This window comes from Dreissena polymorpha, chromosome 5 (genome assembly GCF_020536995.1).
Source record: "Dreissena polymorpha isolate Duluth1 chromosome 5, UMN_Dpol_1.0, whole genome shotgun sequence".
Classification (NCBI taxonomy): Eukaryota; Metazoa; Mollusca; class Bivalvia; order Myida; family Dreissenidae; genus Dreissena; species Dreissena polymorpha.
In genome coordinates, this window is record NC_068359.1 from 1678507 (window position 1) to 1694906 (window position 16400).

Below are 16400 nucleotides of genomic sequence, written 5' to 3' on the forward strand. Positions count from 1 at the left end.
GTCGTCCGTCAAAATTTTCACTTAAGCGAAATCACCTACTCAGCTGTGTCAATTATACCAAAACATGCATAGTTCTCAAAGCTAGTAAGGTTGTAGTTTGCTTTTATTTCCATATCATGTCCACATTGCACATTATTTATCAAAATATTTTCAAAAATTTGAAATATTTGTTTACGAGCCGGTATAGTTTTATATGAGTGGTGATACACGTACCCGTTGACTAGATCGTTCTATGGTCTGACCATATATATATATATATATATATAAATATATATATATATATATATATATATATATATATATATATATATATATATATATATATTCAACCGGATTATTAATTTGTTATTGAAAGCGAATTATGCATTTAATCGCCAATTATACGTGCAGTCATCATTGTAAAACGACAAAAATGAACGGCGAATATAAATGTAACGCTTGACTTGCATTGACTTGATGGCATTTTATTTTTCTTGCAGTTGATTACATAATTACAAGTGCACTATATATGTTTCACTTGGGTACATTATTCTGATTGGCTAAAGTATATCATTTGACTGGGCTTTAATATTCAATGAAGCGAGTTGCCTCCACGAAGCGCACGAGGAAATCGAGCGTGGGACTACTTGGATTAATTATGCCATGTGCGACATGTACACAGTCGAAATTGCGTATTGAAAAAGGAGGCGCTTAGCAAATTCATGCACGAATAAATCCCAAATTACATTGTCTTTTAGCCAAACCATCAAAAACATATGCACATGCAGACTGATATTGTAATTACATGTATAAGAATTGAAACGCTCTTTTCTTCGCTTCATCGATGTAAGTAGGTTTGTTTTGGTATTTAATTCGGCTTTATGCAAATTAGTTCCTCACAAAAAACATGCACATTTTCAACTACATACAACTAAACATCTTACATTTAAAAGACCGGAAAGCGCGTTCAAGATAACACTTTAATAGATGCAGTGAAGTATCAAGCAGATACATAATGGTGAGCATTACAATCCGATTCAATAAAAACTTTATTCAGATTTAACAAAAGTTGAGCTTCAAATCTTCGCATAGAAGCTGATAATTTAAATTATAAATCTTTTATTCTAAATATCAAATTTAAAAAGATGATTCATAAAACAACATTACAGCTAATGAATTTCAAACTGTTCTTCAGTATTTATTCAGAATAAGATAGACAAATGAAAACAAAGTTAAGGACATTTCACTTGATGAAATGGTCAGAAGTGGGTGGGGTAGTGTAATTGCTTATATTAAAATTATATTATGAAGTTTGGAACAATGTGCACAATTAAAATAAGATATACTTCAGTGATACATGAACAAGTTCTAATGAAATCTTTCAAATAGAGTAAATAATCACATGTTTTCACCTTATAAACCATTTTCTTCTTGGGCTTTGGAAGTCCTTTTTTTTTGTTTTGTTCATAAATACATTGACACCAGCTGGAACATACACTACTGTAGAAGATAATGTTAGAGTATTATTAAATATAACACACTAGAAACACTGAAAAAATGATACTTTTGTGCAAGAAAAGAATGTAAACAACTAGATTTAAAAATAGTACACTTGAAAAAGTATGGTGGGCCAGAAATGATAATTTAAAAAAATATAATATAAAAGATACATAAATATTGAAAACATGTTAATTAAATCCCTTTAATTTTTATAGCGTATGTTAATACTATAAAGATAAGGATTTATCACACGCCATACCCTGTTTCCCATTTAATATAACCATTACATATTTTTTATATTACACATGTGTAATAAAACATTTTTAAGCGTTTTCATTGGCTAAGTAATCGTTTATTGGCCAATCGCATTTTGTTATTTTGCTGAAATGACGTTGCAACGTCAAATGACGTCACGAAATGTAAACAACATTCGGGATTTATCATTATGTTTGCGTAAATATTTATTAATTTGCTCATTTAAAACATGTGATAAAAAGATCTGACACTCGTTGTCATATCATACTGGTATTTTATTAAACTCGTCCAGGAAATTCGTTAGGCTCGCCAAAGGCTCACTTACTAACACAATTCCTGAACTCGTTTAATAAAATATGGTATGATATGACAACTCGTGTCAGATCCTATATATTTCAATGTGTTTGTTAAAGTGATATTTTAAACTGTTTCCAAAAGATTCAATCAAATTTATATTTGTCATCCTAGTCAACCATTCTTTTTCCAACTATTTTTAGACTCAATTTGTATACCTTTTTTTCTTACAAAAAGATCTTTTTTTCAGTGTTTCTAGTCTGTTATGTTTAAAAATACTCTCACATTATCTTCTACAGTAGTGTAGGTTCCATCTGGTGTCAATGGATTTATGAACAAAAAAAAGAAAATAAGGACTTACAACGCCCAAAAAGAAAGTGGTTTATAAGGTGAAAACTTGTGATTATTTACTCTTTTTGAAAGATTTCATTAGAACTGGTTCATGTATCACTTAAGTATATGTTATTCTAGTTCTGCATATTGTTCCAAACTTAATATAGAATGCTAATATGAGGAATTATTATTTGACATTACTCCAACCACTTCTGACTATTTCAGAAAGTGATATCTACTTAAACAACAAAACAAGTAACATAAACAAGAGGGCAAAGAGGCCCTAGGTCGTTCACCTGGGGGAATGAGATCAAAAGAAAGACGAGTTAAACTCGTGTGCAAATAATTCAGAACATTTATATGACAAAGGCTGACTTCAATTCAAGGTTAAGGTCTTCCAAAGTATTTAATATAAGCATATATAGAAAATTACCAATAATAATTAGATACTGATTGATCAGAACAATTTTACAACTCAAAAGTGTCAAGGAAACAAAAGTTTTGACCAAAGTTCATTAAGATTGGGCTAAAAATGCAACTTCTAGAGTTTTCACATGTTTATATTATAAACAAAAAGAGAAAACTGCCCCACCTATCAGTACCAATTTCGAACTTGTTTGAAAAATCAATAATACCAATTTTCTGACTAAGTTCCATAATGATTGGCACAAAAAGGTGACTTTAAGGGTGTTCACAAGCTTCTTTTACTACAAAAAATATATGGAAAATGACCCCACGGTGGCTATGATTTTTGACGGACCAGAATCAGTTTAAAACAAACCATACATATAGAGAAAACTGCCCCACATCCTGAAAGCCATATTTTCCCACCGATCTTGACCATTTTCGAACTCGTCCATGATCTCCATAAAACCAATATTCTGACCAAGTTTCATGATAGGGAAAAATGTGACTTACAATGTAACTTTATAGCCATGTCCGGAAAACTGCCCCGCCCCTGGCGGCCATGTTTTTCAACCGACCAGAACCATTTTCAAACTCAAGAAGCGACATATTCTTTACACAAACATTTTGGCCAAGTCAATGTGACTTCTAGAGCATTCACAAGGTCTTTATTTGTTTGACCAAGTGACTTAGTTTTCGACCCCACATGACCAGCTTAGAACTCAGTTGAAGTATGATTTTGGCAAATGTCCTGACAAAGTTTCATGAAGATTGAAGAAGAAATGCGGTCTCTAGTGTTCCTAAGGCAAAGGTTCACGACGGACACAGGTCGATCAAATATTAACATGAGCACTAAAGTGCTTATGTGAGCTAAACACTGGGCAGCCAATTTGTTGACATAGGCATTGAAAGGACCAATAGCTGTTGATGGACGGAGCGCTCTTCTTTTCCATCACGTACGCCAGGTACAGACATACGTATGTACGTATGTATGTATATACATATGTGACCATATGCGCATCTTGGTACTTCTATATTTTTAATATAAATTCAATTAGTTGCTGCTGAGTGCAGAAACCTAAAAGGTTATACCTTATAATGACTATGGCATCAGAGGGCAATAACTCATCGAATCAGAATGATTAACATTGACATAACATAAATTACTAAGTGCACTTTGCTCTCGTTCTGTTCATTCGTTTGCGCATATTGATAAGGAATGTAAACTTATTTTACTTCAATCTGACCCTCTATATGAATGTGCTTGTATTATTGAATCTTTCACTGACTACTATCTTGAACCTTTTATTGAAAATGTACTTAACAAAACTAGAAATCGTATCAAAATTGAGTTTTGTAACAAAGGTCTTGATTTAATTGATCTTCCTAAAATATTCAAGAATAAAAATGTACGTCGGTTGATTCCCCTTATTTCCGCAATACTGAATCACCTCTTATTTGCTACAAATATAGTAAACCTGTAAGAAGTATCGTTTTTAATTATAATTCTATTTCCACAGATATAAATGTAATAAAAAATTGTCCTACATTATGTGACTGTACTAGTTCTAAATATATATATGGTCCTGTTGGACATGTTATTACTGGGGACCTTAATTTCATTCAACATAAAAACCTTAGAAATTTGCTACGCAGAGGCCCTAAGTACAGACTGCCTATTCCTGTTGATTTTGATGACTGCATTAAGAATATCGTAACATCCTTACATGATTATTGCACTAAATGGTGCAGGAAGGAAAATGCTGAAATTACTGCACTCAATGATTGGAAAACAAAAATATTTAGTATGGCCAGGAATAAAATATGTTTTTATGATACACATCCTTTGGCCCTACCACATTCACCTAAATTTAATAAACAAAATCTCTGTAAATTGCTTGAAGACTTAAAATCTAAATTCGTCTTAGTTCCTGCTGATAAGGCTGCTAATAATGTTATAATAATATGACGAGTGTTTTATGTTCAAACTATTTCACAAGAACTTTCACAAACTACATCATATTGTGAGTACAATAAGCAACCTAATGATATTATTACCGACCATGTTGCCCACTGCATAAAGTTAAATGTAATAGTCAATATTACTGACAAGAAATTGCCATCACTTTACTGGATACCTAAATTACATAAGACGCCTTATAAAAGTCGTTTTATCGCTAATTCAGTGTCTTATACCACCAAACAATTATCAGTGTATCTTACATCTGCATTGAGTGCTATTACATATCATATAGCTAAATTTTGTAATAAAGTTTATGAAAATAGTAATATTAACCTATTTTGGTCAATAAAAACACCTTAGAAGTTATTGATAAAATTGAAAATAAAAAATATAAGGTGTCACAGGTAAGTACTTATGATTTTTCTACACTATATACAACGCTTCCTCTCGCTTTAATAAAATCCAAACTTGTTTCTTTGATTGAACAAACTTTTGCTAAAGAGAAGTGTTTGTATCTAGCTTTAAACACTAAAACAGCTTTTTTTACTAATCAGATATTAGATAATTACGAATAGCGAATTTATGTTAGAATTATCTCAAACTAAGCAAGTAGATTTGTTTAACCTTACTAGTAGGTACATTGATGACATACTTAATTTAGATAATCCATTATTTGAACAATATATTCACAAAATCTACCCAAAAGAACTAGTCTTAAATAGATCGTGCATATCCAATACAGACGCTGCGTATTTAGACTTACTTTTAACTATTAATAATAATTTGATCTAAACTAGTTTATACGACAAACGGGACGATTTTAACTTTGAAATTGTGAATTTTCCGTTTCTAGATGGCAACATCCCTAAAGGACCTTCCTATGGTATTTACATTTCGCAGTTGGTACGTTATGCCAGAGCATGTTCGTGTATTAAAGATTTTAATATCGTAATCTAATATTATCTAAAAAATTGCTAAAACAAGGCTTTTTTTTTATTCAATATAATACATACAATGTATACATGTATATGATCATACAACATAGTGATTGTACAAAGCAATAAAGTTCAGACATGTTATACAATATATGCTTATATATATTTTTTCTAAAGAGAAAAGAAAAGAACAACAGAAGAATAGTTATGAAAAATGATGAGTTGTATAAAGTCGGAAGAAAGCATACTGGACTTGTGTGTTTTTTTTGTATATTCACAATGATCTTATAAGATTGAAAAAAAATATACACAAATATTTTAGAAAGATAAACTAACATTAGAGTGAAATGTATATAAGTGGACAAACATTATGAGAATTTAATCCGATTCCATTTTTGTTCAAAGATTTTTAATGTGTCATTACTGAGGGCTATTTCTTTCTCAATCTGGATTTTTAGTTTAAGACTATGGACAAAACAATTAAAATTTGTTACTTGTTTTTTGTACTTCATGTTAAAGATAAAATATTTCATCAATATAAGAATACAATTCACAATATTATTACAGTCTATTGATTTCAATGAATAAATTCCGAAACTTACATTTAAGAAAGATAGTTTGACGTTTAGTTGCTGTTGTTCAAGAAAAGATACTAATTGATTCCAAATAGTCTGGATGTGTTTGCACTCCCAAAAAAGATGTTCTATAGTTTCTATGTTTTCACTGCAGAAGTCACACAGATTTGAGTTAGATAATTTGCATTTAAAGAGATATTTATTTGTAGCTATAATTCTATGGATGTATTTATATAGAAAATTTCTCAGTGTGCTTTCAATAGTTGCTTTATATGGCATGGTAAATATGTGTTTCCTAATAAGTTCATGTTCTCCGAAAAGGACTTGCCATTTATTTTGGAGTTTGGAGTTTTCTGTAGGGTTTGTAATTTGTAGTGTGTAAAATATATTTTCCGTTTGTTTTTTCTTCCAAGTATGTTTTCTACGAATGTTGTTTGAGTACATGGTGTATTATTTGTATTGATTTCAGATTTAATATGTATGGGTATGCTTTTGATTAGTGTGTAGTACTTCAGAAAATTATTTGAAGGTATTCCGTATATGTAGCATATATCATCAAAAGAGTAGAAATCCTTAATTCTGTAGTCATATAATTGGTCGACATATTTAATGCTTCGTTCAAACCAATTTTTATAGAAAAACGTCTTATTGTTTAAAGTTATGTCTTGATTGTTCCATAAAATAATTTTACTGCTGGTTTGGGTTTCTAGGTTATGAGTGACATCACTCCATGCTTATAGAACATCAGACAGAAATATGTTTTCGTTTGCAATTTCATGTAAGATAGTATTGCTGATGTTGCATTCAAAGAGTAAGGAGTCACCATATTTTTTTAGGATTTTCTGGTAGAATAATTTCCATTTACTTGTATTGGTATCATCTAGGTATCTTTTAACCCAGCTGCATTTGATTGCATTCAAGAATGAGTCAATGTTCGTTAATTGGATACCTCCATTTTCTACAGATTGAATTAACTGAGTTCGTTTTATTTTATCAGGCTTACCGTCCCATATGAAATTAAATATTGCTGATTTTATATCGTTAATAACATCATTTGGTGGATTTGGGAGAACTGTTAATACATAAATTAATTTAGGAAGTGCAAACGTTTTCAATACTGTGTTTTTTCCGAATAGTGTAAGTTTACGGTGATGCCATGATTTTAAGCAGTTTTTAAAATTCTGTAATTAAGGTAGTATGTTTTTAAGAACTGTATCCTTTTCATTATTTGTGAAAGTAATTCCTAACGTTGTGGCTTCATCGGATGTCCAATTAAATTTAATTTCTTTTTTATAAAGGACATTACTTTGTTTTAATTTACCTACTCGTAGCACAGTACATTTACTTTTGTTTAGTTTAAGACACGATGTCATTCCGTAAAGGGTTAGTGACTCTATTAGGTTACGGAAAGAATCGTAATTGTCGTTTAAAAAATAAGTTGCATCGTCAGCAAATAGGGACTGTTTGATATCATCATCAGGTTCTAGTGATATGCCTTTTATGTGTGTATTTGATTGGATGTGATGTGATAGATACTCGATGCAAATAATAAATAGCGATGAAGAGAGTGGACATCCTTGTCGAACCCCTCGTTCGATGTTAAAACTGTTTAAAAAGAAGCCATTGTTAATGGTTATACTGTTAATATCGGTATAGAATAGTTTGACCCATTGAATGAGACTTTCACCAAAGTTCATATTTTCTAAGCAAGAGAACATAAATGAATGATCAAGCGAATCGAATGCCTTTTCAAAGTCTGCAAAGAATATTCGACCAGGATTGTTTGAATTGTTGAAATAGTTTATGCATTCTTGGATTAGACGAACGTTTTCACCAGTGTAACATCCTTTTATGAAACCAGATTGAGATTTTGAAATGATTGATGGTAATATTTTTTTATTCTGTTTGCTATACTTTTAGTTGCAATTTTATAATCATTGTTTAGTAAACTTAATCGGGCGCCAGTTTGATAAGGATTCTAAGTTTTTTCCAGGTTTTGGAATAAGTGATATTATACCTTGTTTTTGTAGCGTAGTTAAGTATTCGTTGTTAAATGAATAGTTAAGTGAATTAATTAGATGTGTTTTTATATCGTTCCAGAATATTTTATGAAATTCGATTGTGCTGCCATCAGATCCTGGGCTTTTGTTATTTTGCATTTCTTTTAGGGCTAATCCACATTCATATTCATTAAGCAATCCGTCGCACAATTCTTTTTCCTCTTGGTTTAAAGCGTGATGTGTATTTTTAAAAAGGATGTTATTTTCAACATTTTTTTCGTTTATAGAGGGTTTCGAAAAATAAACGTTGTTCTTCTATTATTTGAGTTATGTTGGTTATATCTTGGCCATTGACTACTAATTTGTGAACAGTTTTTTGTTCACTTCTACGTTTTTCAATGTTTGCGAAGTATTTTGTATTTCTTTCATTGTGTTCAACATGCTGTGCACGCGCTCTTAGTATTATTCCATTGATATGTGTATGATATATTCCATCTAATATTTGTTTTTTTAATGTTATTTCGTTTTCAATGTCGGTGGTATCATTTGTGTTTGCTTGATGCAATTGTTTTTCAAGTGTTTCAATGGTTTTTATGGTTTCAGTTTCAAGTTTGTGTGTTTCTTTTTGTTTAAATGATGTGTATCTAATTGTTGTGTTACGTATATAAAAGGCTTTTTATATCATAACCTAAGAAATAAATTTGCTAGATTTTACTATAAGTATGGTGATTTAATTTAAAAATATAATCTTTCTTTAAAATGGCATTTAAATAATGGAATCTCCCATCCATCATTTTACGGAGATGTTTTGAAGCGTGTCCGCAAATTAAAATATGTTAAACCAAATGTTCATATTAAACTTTTCAATTTAATTAACTTGTTTTTATCAAAAGGATACGATGATTATGTACTTAAAAACACGTGTTTGATGGTTTTCGATTCTCTATATCTTTCTTCCCTTAGGAATCATTAGTGATATTATAGGCATTTTTTCACTGTTGAATAAAATTGTGTCATTGTGTCGTATGAACAATCTGCATGAAAACTACATTATATGCATTTTCACTGTTTTATAAAATTGTGTCATTGTGTCGTATGAACAAATCTGCATGAAAACTACATTTTGACTCAAATAATAGTCAAATCATTTCTGTCTTCAGTTGTCAAAACACCTATATACTGTTTGATTCCAATAATGTCGCTTTAATTGAATTACAATTTTTATTCATTTGCTTCTTAATATTAAATCACCTAAACTTGTCTTATTAGTAGCACAGCCCCATTAATATTTTTATTTAGTACTGCCCCTGGAATTTGTTCACGTCATTATGGATTTTTGTGATGTCATACGACCGACTTTCCCAGTTGTAATCTACATGAATAGGTCATTGGGTTTATAACGTTCCATTTTATTTATATTTTCTCTCTGATAGGCGTTTCTTGTTTGATTTAATTATTTTTATTTTTTTTTAGCAGTCACATAAACAACCAAGCTATGTAATATGGAATTTTTACACCCATTATTGCTGCTTCTTCCTGTATGTGCGCGATGATTATCTGATATATTAACTCCATGACACTATATTCTCAATTTTTTTCTATAAAGAAGGAATGTAGTTGACATTTGTTAATTGTTTTATTTGATCGTTCGTCAAAAAGTTGTAACTCTGTTACTCTTGTATCTTCAATGCAATTGAGTAATTAAATAGTAATTAAATTGAATGCGTTTTAATTCCCTTGTATTATTGTTTAATTTGAGTTACAATGCCATGACGTTAAATTTTATTTACACTTAAATGTATTATGAATATTGCTGGGCCAAGTGTGAGGTTGAGCGCTCTATAACCAGGTTTAAACCCCCAATGCTTTGCATTGACCGTTCCAAGGCGGTGACCCCAGCTTTATTCATTTTTTGTGTTTATGTTTGTTTGTATTGTGCTGTATTGTGCTGTTTTGTACTGTTTGGGCAATCGGTCACTTGCCTTAAATAAAAGACAAACTAATTGTTTTTAATGAAAATTCAATACTGCTCCAGCAGCTGGAGTTTCACTTCTTTATAATGAATAACATTGTTTTGTAGGTTCATTCAAATGTTTTCAGAATTATAGAAATGGTTAAAGTTGAAAAAAACAACAACATTTTAACGTCCATCATTAGGAAAAAAGTATATCATAAACATACAAACATTATGGGCAATAACTCATCCAATCAGAATGGTTACATTAGCATGAATAACAGTGTTTTGTACTTTCATTCAAATGTTTTGAGAATTATAGAAATGGTTAAAGTTGAATAAAGAAGAGCTGTCTCCATAGGATGACATATGCCCCAGAAAAATGCTTTGAAAGAAGTTATGAGCATTTTTCGAAACCTAAACGCTGATTTTGAAACATAAATGCGGACCCTAAGTTCAAGGTCAAGGTAAAAGGGGTCAAACATTTTGTACGTATGGTAAGGTCTTGTTCATATGTGCCTGCTTACCAAATATGAAGGTTACATCTGAAGCGACATAGAAGTTATATGAGCATTTTTTGAAACCCTAACGCAGATTTTGAAACCCAAACGCGGACCATAAGTTCAAGATCAAGGTCAAAGGGGTCAAAATGTGTGTGCGTATGGAAAGGCCTTGTTCATATACACATGCATACTAAATATGAAGGTTACATCTGAAGTGACATAGAAGTAATGAGCATTTTAAAAAAAAAGAATGACGGACAGTCCGATCACTATATGCCCTCCTTCGGGGCATAAAAACAAAAACATTTGACCTCCATCATTTTGAGAATAATATATCATAAACATAAAAACATAAAGATAACAAGCAAATTCCTTGAATTGATATCCCTGCCAAATAAATTGTGTTTATGGATAGGTGTAGAACTAAAAGAAAAGGTATAGGTTAAGGGTTGTGCCTTTTCTCAATTATGTTTGTTAACTCATTGGATGGGTTTGCAGACAATAAAATGCAGTTATTACATAATCCTTTGATGCATAGTAAAGGAATGACCTAATAATATATCAAATTTGTGACCTTTGACCTCAATGTATGACCTTGACCTTAGACCCTAGGATTATGGGTGTTGAATGTGAAGCACCCTCAGATGATTGAGAACAACTATGGCAAGTTTCATGGCTCTGACTCATGTGTTAATGGAGATTAATCTCTAAGCTTATATTAAAACGCATTTTTTTTCAATATATAAAGGGTCATAACTCCATTATTAACAGATGATGTACAATGCCATTTGGCGTGCATCATCCTCTTATCCATATATATTCTCATACCAAGCTTCAATAAAATCCGCCACAGCACTTCTAAGGTATGGCTCCGGACACAAAAGTGCCGGACGGACGGACGGAAGGACGGACGGAAGGACAGACGGATGGACAACGCCAAAACAATATCCCTCCGCCTATGGCGCGGGATAAAAAAAATCAAGTTTAACAACAGACATATCACGTTTAAACGTAAACAAATTTCCCTCAATTTGTTTTATTTTGAAAGAACTGAACAAAAGTGTCACTATCTATGTAAAAGCCATACAGCACTAGTGTATGGATGAATCGTACTGAAAGTACTGTTCAATAGAACATTTGCGATAAAAATTGAAATAAAAATGAGTAAAAATAAACATTACAATAAAAACTGAACTAAAAATGTTATTTCACAGTAAGTCAATATAAACTAATCCGGCATGACCATATTATTTGGGTACCATATACGCTTCCATAATTTTTGAACAACGCCCTTTGTCCACATAAATTATATCGACTCCTTAAGTTATATCACCATGTCAACATTATGTTACTTGCAAGTCATCAAGATATATACCGTCATACAGTAAACAACACAGAAATAGTTAAATTTACAAGACGGCTAAAGGTTCAAATATCGTCAGAGATTTAGGCTCTTATGTCAACATGCGGGTTGTTTAAGTCTTGACAACTTATCTTATGTCGACAAATCAACATAATTTTAGGCGTCATGCTCTTGTGAAAATGACTTGACATCCTAGTTTTAGTCGACACGATGAGTTGTTTTTTACGCCATGACACCTTTTTCATATCATGCCGTCATAGAATGTTGACATCATCACAGTATCAGGGTGTACCATATACGTTTCCATAAGTATGTGATTGAAGAATTGTTAATAAAGGATCATTTTAGTATAAATATAATATATGTATATATTTCAGTGAGTAGTGTTATTTTTAATTAAATTTTGTTGTGAGTCTATAAGACTATGAAAGAAATAGTAATATAGCGACATATTATTTTAAGGTTCTGTTTTAGTTTATAAGTTAACGACTCAAAGTTTAAATGATTTAAACTAATTAAATAAAAATTGATTGTTAATTATTCTTGAATATTTATGAAATGATCAAAAGATGTTGTATTTCACACTTCCTTAATATGTTTATATGTACTTCACACTGATTGAACTGTTTGATGTCTAGTTATTAAAGACACAATTTAATTAAATTATCACATGTATGTTTGATCTGGAACATTGTTGGTTGATAATTAAATAATCTAAAAAGGGTACAAAGTGTGAGCTGCCTTTGATCATAATAGAGCAAAAAAAAGAGTTACTCATTTTCCCTTTATGTACCATGCAATTTTTTTCACCTTCCTTATTACTTTGTAATATTCAAGTGTGTGTTGCTAATATTCAACTTTTAATATGCCTGTCTCTAAGTGTATTGCTTGTTAAAAACGCGTACTAAGAAAGGACTTCGCTATTTCTTGTGATAACTGTGGATTATGGCAGCACATCCGTTGTGGAAATACAAAATTTCATATTATGAGTAAAAATTGATGATTTGAAATAAAATAAAATGATAAGTAATTGTGTTGTGTTTCTGTTCATGTTTAAAATATATTTAAACTTTCATTAAATGTTTTACAAAACTGAACATTGTTTTTGCTGTATACCATATTATCAAAGACCTATATATAACGGATGCAAAGACCTATAGATAACATCTATAGATGTTATATATAGGTCTTTGATATTATGAATAAAAATTGATGATTTGAAATAAAATAAAATAAATTAATTTGTAATTGTGTTGTGTTTCTGTTTAATGATCAGTTAAAGTGAGCTAAGATGTTGATTGGCACATTCTTTCAAATAAACAAGGATGAAAATGAATCAATGATAAACCTCCCTTTTCAATTGATGAGCTTGATTGATCACTGATTGAAATAACATTGATAATTCAATCAGTGACTAATCAAGTATATCAATCGAGGTGTTAAAAGTAGCAGATTAATCCCCAAGTATGAAATATGCTGGGAGGAGAAAAGACTAGGGTATTAGGAGGTGAAAAGACTAGGGGGAGAAATGTTCAAGAGGGAGAAAAGACCAGGGGGAGAAAAGACGGTACACCATCGTGTCAACTATAACTACAATGGCAAGTCATTTTCAAAAGAGCATGACGCCTAAAAGTATAATGATTTTTTGACATAAGATAAGTTGTCAAGACTTAAACAACTCGCATGTTGACATAAGAGCCTTAATCTATGCCGATATTTTAACCTTTTGTCGTATTGTAAATTTATCTATTTCTGTGTTGTTTACTGTAAACCACGGCATATATGTTGATGACTTGCAAGTAACATAATGTTGACATGGCGATATAACTGAAGGAGTCGATATAACTTATGTGGACAAAGGTCGTTGTTTAAAAATTATGGAAGCGTATATGGTGCCCAAATAATATGGTCATGCCGGATTAGTTTATATCGGCTTACTGTGAAATTACATTTTTAGTTCAGTTTTTATTGTGCTATATTGTTATGTTTATTTTTGCTCATTTTTAGTTCAGTTTTTATCGCAAATTTTCTATTGAGCGTACTAAAGTACTTTCAGTACGATTCATCCATACACTAGTGCTGTATGGCTTTTACATAGATAGTGACACTTTTGTTCAGTTCTTTCAGATAAACCAAATTGATGGACACTTTTTTAAGTTAAAACATGATAGGTCTGTTGTTAATCTTGATTTTGTTATCCCCCGCCATAGGCGGAGGGATATTGTTTTGGCGTTGTCCATCCGTCCGTCTTTCTGGCACTTTTGTGTCCGGAGCCATACCTTTGAAGTGCTGTGGCGGATTTTATTGAAACGTGGTATGAGTATATATATGGATAAGAGGATGATGCACGCCAAACGGCATTGTACATCATCTGTTAATAATGGAGTTATGGCCCTTTATATCTTGAAAACAATGCTTTTTAATATATGCTTAGAGCTTTATATCCATTAACACATGAGTCAGAGGCATGAAACTTGCCATAGTTAATCTCAATCATCTGGGGGTGTTCACATTCAACAATCATAATCCTAGGGTCTAAGGTCAATGTGACACTTGGAGGTCAAATGTCACAAATTTGATTCATTATTAGGTCATTCATTTACTATGCATCAAAGGATTTTGTAATAACTGCATTTTATTGTCTGCAAACCCATCAAATGAGTTATAAAAAATAATTGAGAAAAGGCACAACCCTTCACTAATTGAAGTCAGCCTTTGTCATATAAATGTTCTGAATTATTTGCACACGAGTTAAACTCGTCTTTCTTTTCATATCATTCCCTCAGGTGAGCGACCTAGGGCCTCTTTGCCCTCTTGTTTGTGTTACTTGTTTTGTTGTTTAAGGAGATATCACTTTCTGAAATAGTCAGAAGTGGTTGAAGTAATGTCAAATAATAATTCCTTATATAAGCATTCTATATTAAATTTGGAACAATATGCAGAACTAAAATAACATATAATTAAATGAAACGTGAACCAGTTGTAATGAAATCTTTCAAAAAGAGTAAAAAAAATCACATGTTTTCACCTTATAAACCACTTTCTTCTTAAGCGTTGTATGTCCTTATTTTCTTTTTTTTTGTTCATAAATCCATTGACACGACCTGGAACCTACACTTCTGTAGAAGATAGTATTAAAGTATGATTAAATATAACATACTAGAAACACTGAACAATTTTTTATTTTTTTTGTAAGAAAAATGTAAGCAAATTGAGTCTAAAAATAGTTTGAAAAAGTATGGTTGACCAGGATGACAAATATAAATTTGATTGAAACTTTTGGAAGCAGTGTGAAATATCACTTTAACAAACACATTTTTATATCATTATCTTTATAGTACTAACATCGCTATAAAATTAAAGGGATTTAATTAACATGTTTTCAATATGCGTGTATCTTTCATATAGTGTTTTTAAAATGATCATTTCTGGCCCACCATACTTTTTCAAGTGTACTATTTTTTTACTTTAATTGTTTACATTTTTTTCTTGCACAAACTCGAGAGCAACCAAACCAAAAATTAAGTCAAATATTGCTGACTCGGTTTTTTGAGTCGGTTCATGAGGGATAATGGAGCTCGATTGGTCATTGTCGGCTCTGGTACTACTTACATGTACCCCGGGTACTCTTAAGTATACTTACATGTACCCTGGGTACTCTAAGTATACTTACATGTACCCCAGGTACGGTAAATAAACGTAATTGTACTCGGTCCATATTAGACTGTACCCGAGTTGTATTCGCGCCCAAAATCCGATGTCGTAAAACGCGCAACCGATTATCTTAAACACACTTCTCTTCAAAAAACACTGCATCAACATGCTTTTTGAGTATGTGTTCCGATAATATAGAGGCCATTCTACAGAAAATTGACATAAATGTGCAGGGCTTTACACTAAGGCACGTCCGAACGACATTCACTGCCTGTACCTTGGTCCGGGCTAGCCAATGTCCCAGGAACATGCCCGACCAGTCGTGTGTATTTTGGGTGGGATTATATGTTCTATATCAATGAACTGCGTTTTAAATAAGCTTTTCAAAGATGCAAAAATCTTAATACCGTACGATCAGATGACAATTAAATCCCAGAGTGAGATCGGAGACAACAAACGGATCGTATCTCGAAATAGATTCGGAACCCCCTGATTGCAATCAAAAAGAGGCCGGCAATTCAGAAAATCCCCGGCGGTTTTCCTGGTAAAACACGTCAGTACCTATTTAAACGAAATGCCGCTAGACACGGTTTTTGATTGGTTTCCTCGAAGTGACGTGTTTTCTCAATGAAAATACGTTGGAAACTAAAAGCCGGGATAGCCCAGGATCGTCCGGAATGATGAAGG